The sequence below is a fragment of the Myotis lucifugus genome, unplaced genomic scaffold (genome assembly GCF_000147115.1).
Source record: "Myotis lucifugus unplaced genomic scaffold, Myoluc2.0 scaffold_616, whole genome shotgun sequence".
NCBI lineage: Eukaryota > Metazoa > Chordata > Mammalia > Chiroptera > Vespertilionidae > Myotis > Myotis lucifugus.
In genome coordinates this window covers 12,079-20,258 of record NW_005871664.1, presented here as the reverse complement: position 1 = coordinate 20,258, position 8,180 = coordinate 12,079, and the positions used below count along the sequence as shown (strand labels likewise).

At 58.4% G+C, this 8,180-nt stretch overlaps 2 long non-coding RNA genes across 4 annotated transcripts in view; both read right to left on the bottom strand.

Annotated features, from left to right (window-relative positions):
- Positions 1-247: 247 nt before the first annotated feature.
- LOC111823685 lies at positions 248-1,587 on the bottom strand. 3 transcript variants are annotated; one of them, XR_002826762.1, is made up of 2 exons: positions 1,177-1,587; positions 248-886 (listed from the first exon to the last, which is right to left on the bottom strand). It is a non-coding gene; the product is annotated as an uncharacterized LOC111823685 (long non-coding RNA). The 3 variants fall into 3 exon arrangements; XR_002826761.1 differs by having other exon boundaries at positions 1,269-1,587; XR_002826760.1 differs by having other exon boundaries at positions 1,426-1,587.
- A 174-nt stretch (positions 1,588-1,761) lies between these two features.
- Positions 1,762-8,180, bottom strand: part of LOC111823684 — an 11,202-nt gene continuing 4,783 nt past the window's right edge. Inside the window, exon 3 of the long non-coding RNA XR_002826759.1 lies at positions 1,762-2,225. This is a non-coding gene — a long non-coding RNA (uncharacterized LOC111823684). The remainder of the gene's footprint in view (positions 2,226-8,180) is intronic.

Here is an 8,180-nt window from a genome sequence, read left to right as displayed (position 1 = left end):
AGGCCTTGGCTGGGCCTCCACCCAGTGAGTTCCCCACTTGTGAGCTGCAGTCTGGGGTCTTCGTTCACAGCCCTGCGAGCAACACACCTTTACTGAGCCACACAGCTGAGCGCTGAGCAACGCAAGCCACTTCCACACAGGTTTTTTTTCAACAAACATTGGACTTTGTTTTGGAGATTTGCAATAATTTGAAAAAACTCAAACAAACTGTGGGGCCTAGAAAAAAAATTGTGAAAAGGGCATGTCATAAAATAACAAAATATATCTAGATACTAGTCTATTTTATTATTTACTACCATAAAATACACACAAATCTACTCTAAAAAGTTCAAACGTATCAATATTTCACACAAAACCGCAGACCATCCACGGCACCACCCACAGCCAAGAGCAGTGGGAACAAGGTGGGGCTGCAGCGTTAAGTCCTGACTGCGTGCCTTCGGCCGGCCGCCGGTCCTCTCCACACGAGCGCTCCGTCTGCCCAGCAAACTGCGCGTTGCAGGAAGAAGTGGTCTCTCCGAAGTCCTGTGCATGTTCATCGTGCTGTGCAACACCATGGCCCGGGAATGGCACCGTGGGACCCAGAGGGCCACTGGGGCTGCGGGGAGTGCCCCCGCGAAGCAGAGGAGAGTCAGCACGTGACAAGGAAAGGCTGGCCTGCTCGCCAGGCACGGTGGGCTGAAGTCTGCGGCGCTGGCTGCCTGCCAGCTCAAGGTGAATGCCTCAGCCTCGGGGCCACGGACGCGGATGGACGTGCACGGAGCCGTTGCAGCAGCTCCACAGCCGGCGCCAAAGCCTGGCGCCTTCTGCAAAACACCTTGTAATCTCATGGAAAATGCAGCCTTTATGTGGGTGCCGGGTCGCTATGAGCAAGGCATACCTGTAGCTAATAAGATTGGGAAAAAAGTGAAGTCATTATATGACAACTTACAGCAAAAGGACGGGGAGGAGCGGGAGCTGAAGAATACATGCCAGCAAAGGGTTGATTATCTTAGAAACAAAATTGGCTTAAAAGACGTCAAATAGCAGGAGAAGCAGCTTCTGCCAACCAGGAGGCAGCAGACAGGTTCCCAGATGCCATTAAAAAGCCTGAGCAGGTTGTTAATGAAAGTGCCCTGTTCTGGGGGGGCGGGGGGGACCACCTCAGACATTGGTTAGTCAGTAGAGAGTGAGCACCTGGGCTCCAGGAGGAAGGAGCCGACTAAGTCGGCTGTTTCTGCACAAGCAGTGGGTGATGGCCAGGGCGGCGTGTCCACGCAGCTGCTCACCGAGCCTGCCGGGGAGGAGGCCTGGCCCGCGGAGCCCTCTGCAGTGGCTCCCGCGCTGCTGTGCCCGAGCGAGGAAGCGCCTGGCCGGGAAGCGCCTGTGGAGTGCGGCCAGAACCCCATGGGGTCCACGCCAAAGGCATGGGCGTGGGGCACGTACCCCGCACACAGTGTCTCTAGTTCAGCCTCCAGATTGGGGTCGTAAAGATCTTTCGGGCTCACCACACGGGACTCTATGGGAAGGATGAGGACTGTCCATGCCAGGAAAGAGAACCCCAGCACAGAGAACATCATGGATGTCGGGCAGGATCACACACTGAAGATCCCAGCACAGAGAACATCATGGAAGTCGGGCAGGATCACACACTGAAGATGCCACTGTTGTTCTAGAAAAGTCTGCGTCCAGAGAGGATCTGCGAGGAGAGGCCAGGAAGCCATCAAAGGGGAGGGGTGAAGGCTTTGAGCTGAGTCTCGGCACCCTGGGTGGTGTGCCCTGGGTGGTGTGGCTCAGTGGGTTAGGCGTAGTCCTGTGCACCAATTCCTGGTCCCGGGTTGTGGGCTTGATCCCTGGTAGAGGGTGTGCAGGAGGCAGCCAATCAATATTTCACTCTCATGTCAATGTTTCTCTCTCTCTCCCTTTCCCTTCAAAAATATGTTTAAATCAATAAAAAAAAATAGAAAATAAAGCTATGGGTCTTGGAGAAACTCAAGAGCTAATAGATGCCACACCAGAGGGACTGCCAGAAGGCGACTTGGCGGAGGTGAGTGCTTCAAACCGCTGCGGACAGTGAGGAGGGCACGGAGGACGCAGAGCCGGGAAAGAACCCGACATCGGCATCTGGCAGAAGGGCGCTGCCCGCTCGAGACTTCTTCTCTGCCACGACCCCCTGCGGCACGGCCCCGAGCCTAAAGCACACGCAGCACATGGCGAGGGAGGGTGGGCACTGCATGGGAACATTTCTAAAGAAGTGAAAAAGCAAAGGAGTCAGACAGCAGTTGTGATACCTTCCCATCAAGTTATACGGCACGTGCCTGCCTCTCTGCTCAGCTGCTCCACGCGGGGACGGCGAGGAGGGCCCCCCACCTCGTGAATACCAGAGAGTCACCCTGCCCCGCAGGGAGCAACGTGTCTGTGTGTGAAGCAGCAAGAGCGTGTGAGATGGCCCTGCATCTCGTCATCTCCGCCTGAAGATCCGTCACGGAGAGTATCGTGTGCAGGACCTGCACGGACGGGGTAGAGTATTTCTACATAGACACATGGCGGGTGATATTTAATACAGAATTAAGAATGTGTTAATTTTCTTACTGTTTTATAACTTTGCTTTCAAAGAATTACATTACTGTATGGTCTCTCTCTCTCTCTCTCTCTCTTTCTTTCTGTCATAACTGGAGAAACTTTGATCAGCCTGTCAGCACAGGGACATTGTTTTGAAAAGTGCCGCAATGCTTTCAAGACGACTATGAATATGCCTGTAAAGCCGTAGCCATGACAGTTACAGCCCTCCATCCGTTAGTGCGCAGGCTGAGACATCACCGTAAAGCATCGCTGTTGCGGCTTCGTTAGCAATGCATGAGTCGTTAATGCCTCTAAATAAATTTGCATTCCTTTTCACTTTATCTTTTCATTTTTGATGTCTAATATTATAACATTTGCAGTGCTTTGAGTCATATCGGACATTATATTGATGTAGGCACTGATGAGAAACGATCCATCTTGCAGTAGTATCGGTAAATACAGTGTAATACTGAAAATGCATTTTATGTTTCTTATGATTTTCTTAACATTTTCTTTTCTCTAGCTTACTTTATTGTAAGAATACAGCATATAATACATATAACATATAAAATACGTGTTAATTGATTGTTTATGTTACCGGGAGGCCGCCCAATCAATATTAGGCTAGTTAAGTTTTAGGGGGATCAAAAGTTACACTTGGATTTTTTATTGCACCAGCAGGGGTGGGGTGCATGTAGGTACATGTGTTATTCCAGCATCAGTTCGCGCATCACAAAATTCACTCGTTGAAAGTGTACAGTGCAGTGCTTTTATTCTGTTCATGGAGCTGAGCTGTGTAGCTCACACCGTGGTCTAGACGTGGAGCGGGTTCTTCGCTGCGGCAGGAAGCCCTGTACCGTCCCGCCATCGGCCGCCTCCTCTTCACCCGCCACTGGCACCGAGAAGCCCGCTTCCTCTCCCCATTGCCGGCCTGTCCGGGACGTCTCATCTACATGGATCACCCCATGTGGGCCTTTGCCACTGGCTTCTTTCACTTCGCAGAATGTGTTCAAAGTTCACCCACGTTGTGGCATGTATTGGTATTTCGTTCCTGTTTAAGGCTGAACACATATCCCACTGCGTGGGCATACCACATGTGATCCATCCACGCATCTGTTGATGTGTAATTTAATTTTGTTTTAGAAAGAGGATCTGAAGTATAACCAAATGTTCACATTGATTAAATCAGAGTCCTGAGAACATGGGTATTTGCTATGTTTCTTTATATTTTTCTGGATGTTTGAGAGGTTTCATCATTTTTAATGCTAATAAATATATTTTTATTTTATTTTTAATATTTTTAAAATACATACTAGAGCATGAGTTTCCTGCCATTGAAGAAAGAAAATAGTTGTAGACATACTAAAGGGGAAAATGGGTCTAATATTAAGGAACAAGAAAAAGGATTCCAGAACCTTCTTTCCCAGCTCACTGTGCCTGTGACCGGTGCACGGACGGCCGTGGACACGCGCCTGGGGGACAGAGGTCACACCCTGTGCCTGTGACCGGTGCAGGGACAGCATGGACACACACCTGGAGGACAGAGGTCACACCCTGTGCCTGTGACCATTGCAGGGACAGCGTGGACACACACCTGGAGGACAGAGGTCACACCCTGTGCCTGTGACCGGTGCAGGGACAGCGTGGACACACACCTGGAGGACAGAGGTCACACCCTGTGCCTGTGACCGGTGCAGGGACGGCCGTGGACACGCGCCTGGGGGACAGAGGTCACACCCTGTGCCTGTGACCGGTGCAGGGACAGCGTGGACACGCGCCTGGGGGACAGAGGTCACACCCTGTGGCCGTGACCGGTGCAGGGACAGTGTGGACACGCGCCTGGAGGACAGAGGTCACACCCTGTGCCTGTGACCGGTGCAGGGACGGCCATGGACACGCGCCTGGGGGACAGAGGTCACGCCCTGTGCCTGTGACTGGTGCAGGGACGGCCATGGACACGCGCCTGGGGGACAGAGGTCACACCTGCGGTGCTCTCAGCTGCCTTTCTGGCAGGGCCGCGCTCGCCTGGGGTGGAAGGGGCTCCTCCCGAGAGGGGAAGAAGCCAGCTGTGCTCCTGTGGCCCGGCCGCCAGTCCCCGCCCCTCTCTACCTGAGAGCTCCCTCCAGCCAGACTGTGGGAGCCCCCCTCATGCGCTGATGGGGAGCCCCCTGCCTCTGCCAACCACCAGGGCTGGGACCCCAGGGTCTCCTTCCACTAGAGAGACAGCCGGGTGGCGTGGCCCCTTGTGAAGGTCTCAGAGGTCAAACTCATGGGGACCCAGGCCTGGTCTGACTCATCACCGCTGCTCATGGACACCAGCGCCCGGCTTTATGTCTACTTCACCCTCCCAGCAGCTCCGAGGAGGACCCCACCCCCCTATTTGAAAGGTGGGCCCAGAGGTCCAGGCTGGGGAAGGCACGGCCGGGACTCAGGTTTATTCTATACCCCATACCCTCCTTGTTAACTCACATCCCCAGCGTAGATCAAAGGTCCTGGGACTCCCCAATTTAGCTGATCATGGGGTCCCAGCTCCCCTAACCTCTGGGAGCAGCCTCCAGGGCCCATCGTGGGCAATGCCCCTGGGCCTCCCAGACCCTGCTTGCTGATAGCAGCTTTTCCTGGGTGCTGGCAGCAGCAGTGAGACCAAGCTGTCTGTGTTTTCCTGAGCCCTGAAGTTCATAGCAGGAAAATCTACATTTTTTTTTTTACCCAAGGGGATGCCCTAACCGGCAACAATTGTGCCACGAGGGTGCCACATTAGGTGTGGTGGCTGAAATGTCGCCTGGGTCTAGCAGAGAGGAGCTCAGCCCCCCTGGGGGTTGGAAGTGAAGGGCGAGGAAGGCCTCGCTCCGCCCCCGCTGGCTGAGCCCGGAGAGGGGGGGGGGGGGGCGGGGGGACGCCAGCAGGCCCGGTCCTTCAGGGAGAGGCCCAGGAGCGGTTCTCCCGACTGAGCTTCAAAGGAAGCTGAGCTGGACTGGGAGGGGGACAGACAGGGCTAACCAAGGCTGTGGAGGGGGGCAGGGAGGGGGGCAGATAGGACTGGGAGGGGACAGACAGGGCTGGGAGGGGGGCAGACATGTCCTCCCCAGGACTGGCTTCTTTCCTTGAAACCTTGCAATGAGACTGCCTCCCGCTGGGCCGGGCCCTGGGGGCACCGCTGACATGCTGGGCCCTGGCTCCTGTGGCCCACATGCCGGGCCCCTGGGGCCCTGAACCACCAGCGGCTGAGCTGGCCCCGCCCACCATCGTCCCAAGAATGTGGACATCTGGCCGCCCACAGTCTTATCAGCTCAGCCGTCTCAGGATGGCTGGACAAAGGGCATGGGCCATGTTGGGACTCCTGGGATTCTGGGAATTTTCTCTGCTCCCAATCCAACCCTAAATTGCCAGATCTCAGAGCTGGAGGGACCTTCCTCTACCTCCTCACCGAAGGGGAAACTGAGGCCCAGAGGGGACAGGGACCTGTCTGAGGACAGGACAGTTTTGTCCATGCAATGCCCTGCCCCCGACCCCTCCCGAGAAAGAGTGTGCCCGGCGCCCAGCCCGGGAGGCCGGCGGCAGAGGCTGGTGGTGGTGGGTTCCCGTAGAGGCACCCAACGCAGTTGGGAGCTTGCGAGCTCGCCCAGACTTGCCGGGAGGATCTCAAAGGATCACCCATCCCTTTAGGAGCCTGGAGCCAGAGGGGAGGCAGGCTGCCGGCCGCGCGGAATGAGGCGTGAGGAGCAGAGGCGAGGTCAGCCGGAGGCGGCCAGGCTGGGCAGTCGCCCTGGCCGCGGGGGTGGTGCTAGGCGTGGAGCCGAGAGAGGGGACGGCCCGGCGCCTCCAGTTCTCCATGTGCCCGTGCGTTGCCGCCAGCCTCGTCCTTGGGTTGTCGCCCTGGCGTGCTCTTGCCTCCTGGCCTGGGCGACGAGTGGCAAACAAAGCGAGAGCCGTGGGAGCCCAGGGAGGCCGGGCCTGGGCACCTGCTGAAACCCCAGAAACGCCAGCCACCAGGAGGTGTGGGCAAGCCCCCTCCCAGACCGAGATGCCTCCCTGCAGTGCCAGGCTGGCCGCTGCCAGGCGCCGGGTGCTGGGAAGGAGCGCAGGGGGCACTGGCTGAGCCCTTTCCTCCGCGAGCCGCAGCTCCCTCCGTGGAGACGGGCGAGGGCAGAGGTGGGCAGTGAGCGAGGCCACCCACCCGAGGCCGTGCGCCCGCCTCGTGCCCACCCCCTCCCGTCGCACGTGGTGAGAGGGCCCCAGCCCGGCGCCGAGTCGCCCGGCACAGGAGTCTGTTGACAAACAGGCTCCCCCTGGTCACCGTCCTGCTCAACCGCCTCCCCAGGCTCCTCCGCACACCTCGTGCCTGCGGCCGGCCCAGGCCTCCCGGCCCGCGGCTTGGCCCACTCCCCGCCTCCTCCTCTCCGTCCCTGCTGGCCCCGTGCCCGCACCTGCCCGCCAGGGCTGATGTTTGCAGGCCGCCCCTCTGAGCCACCTCCCCTGCCTGTGGCCTAGGCAGGCGCCTCTGTCCTGCTCGTCCCCTGCCCGCGCTCCGGGCTTTGGGAACTCGAACTCTCTCTCCACAACTGGCTCCCCTCTGGGCTGGGTGGTCCATCAGACCAGGCGGCAGGCCCCAGCCCGGCGCCCACACTCAGTGTGACATGATGACAATACATTCTGAAGTCCACCCAGGGTGCTGAGTACAGCAAGGGCTGCTCTGGAGGGTGGCACTGGGGAGGGGCCCTGGCCAGGGAGGGTCTGGCAGGGGAATACTGCCCTGGCCCTTCCTGCCACCTGCCCTGAGCGGGTGGGGGCTCCCCGTCTGGCTTGGCAGGTTGCCGTGGACGGGCACTTAGCCTGCAGAACAGCCCTCCTGACCCCTGTGGCCGGGTTACCTGGGGAGAGGCCTGGGAGTTCCGGGCCCAGCAGGTCTGGCTGAGCCTCTCCCTGGGCTCAGAGACATCCCTCGGGCTCCCTGGCCTTCCCTGCAGGAGCCACACCCCAACAGCAGCCACCCGGTGCCTCCCCTGTGCAGACTCTGCCTGGGGGGGTGTTGGGGGGTATGGGGGGGCAGCAGTGAGCTGCATGGGAAGAATGGGATCCCCACTTTCTGTGGCTGCCGTGGGGGGGCATGTGGTCTCTGGGAAGAGTTCCGCCCTCACTGGCATCCCCAGCCTGAGACAAGGACCTGGTGCATGTGGCTGACATGGAAGTGACCCCCAAACGCCCACAGTGGGCGCTGGAGCTCCCTCCCTGCAGGACGCCCCCTGAGGCAGCGCTGGGCTCCCACCACCAGCCAGCTGGCCACCCTCCCAGAGGCATGGGCTGTGGGCTGTTCAGGTTGAGGGTGATGGGGTTACTTCTGTGGTTACCCCTGGGGCTCAGTGTGTCCCAGAAAAAACCCTCCCAGGGGAAGGCCTGGGCAGCTCTATGGCAGCTTCCGCTCCATCTGAGAGCCCCTGCGGAGTCGGCTGAAGAACGGTGGTTTCCGCAGCGAGTCTCCCTCTTCCCTCCACTCCACCACCGCCACACGAGCGAGCGTGTGCGCTTTGGAGGGACACCCCGCTGGTCCCAGGGAAACCCAGAGTAAAGGTCTGTCCCTCCGGCGCACGTGGACTGCAAGGGCCGGAGCCTCGTGCCTCAGATCCCACCACACTGGGCTT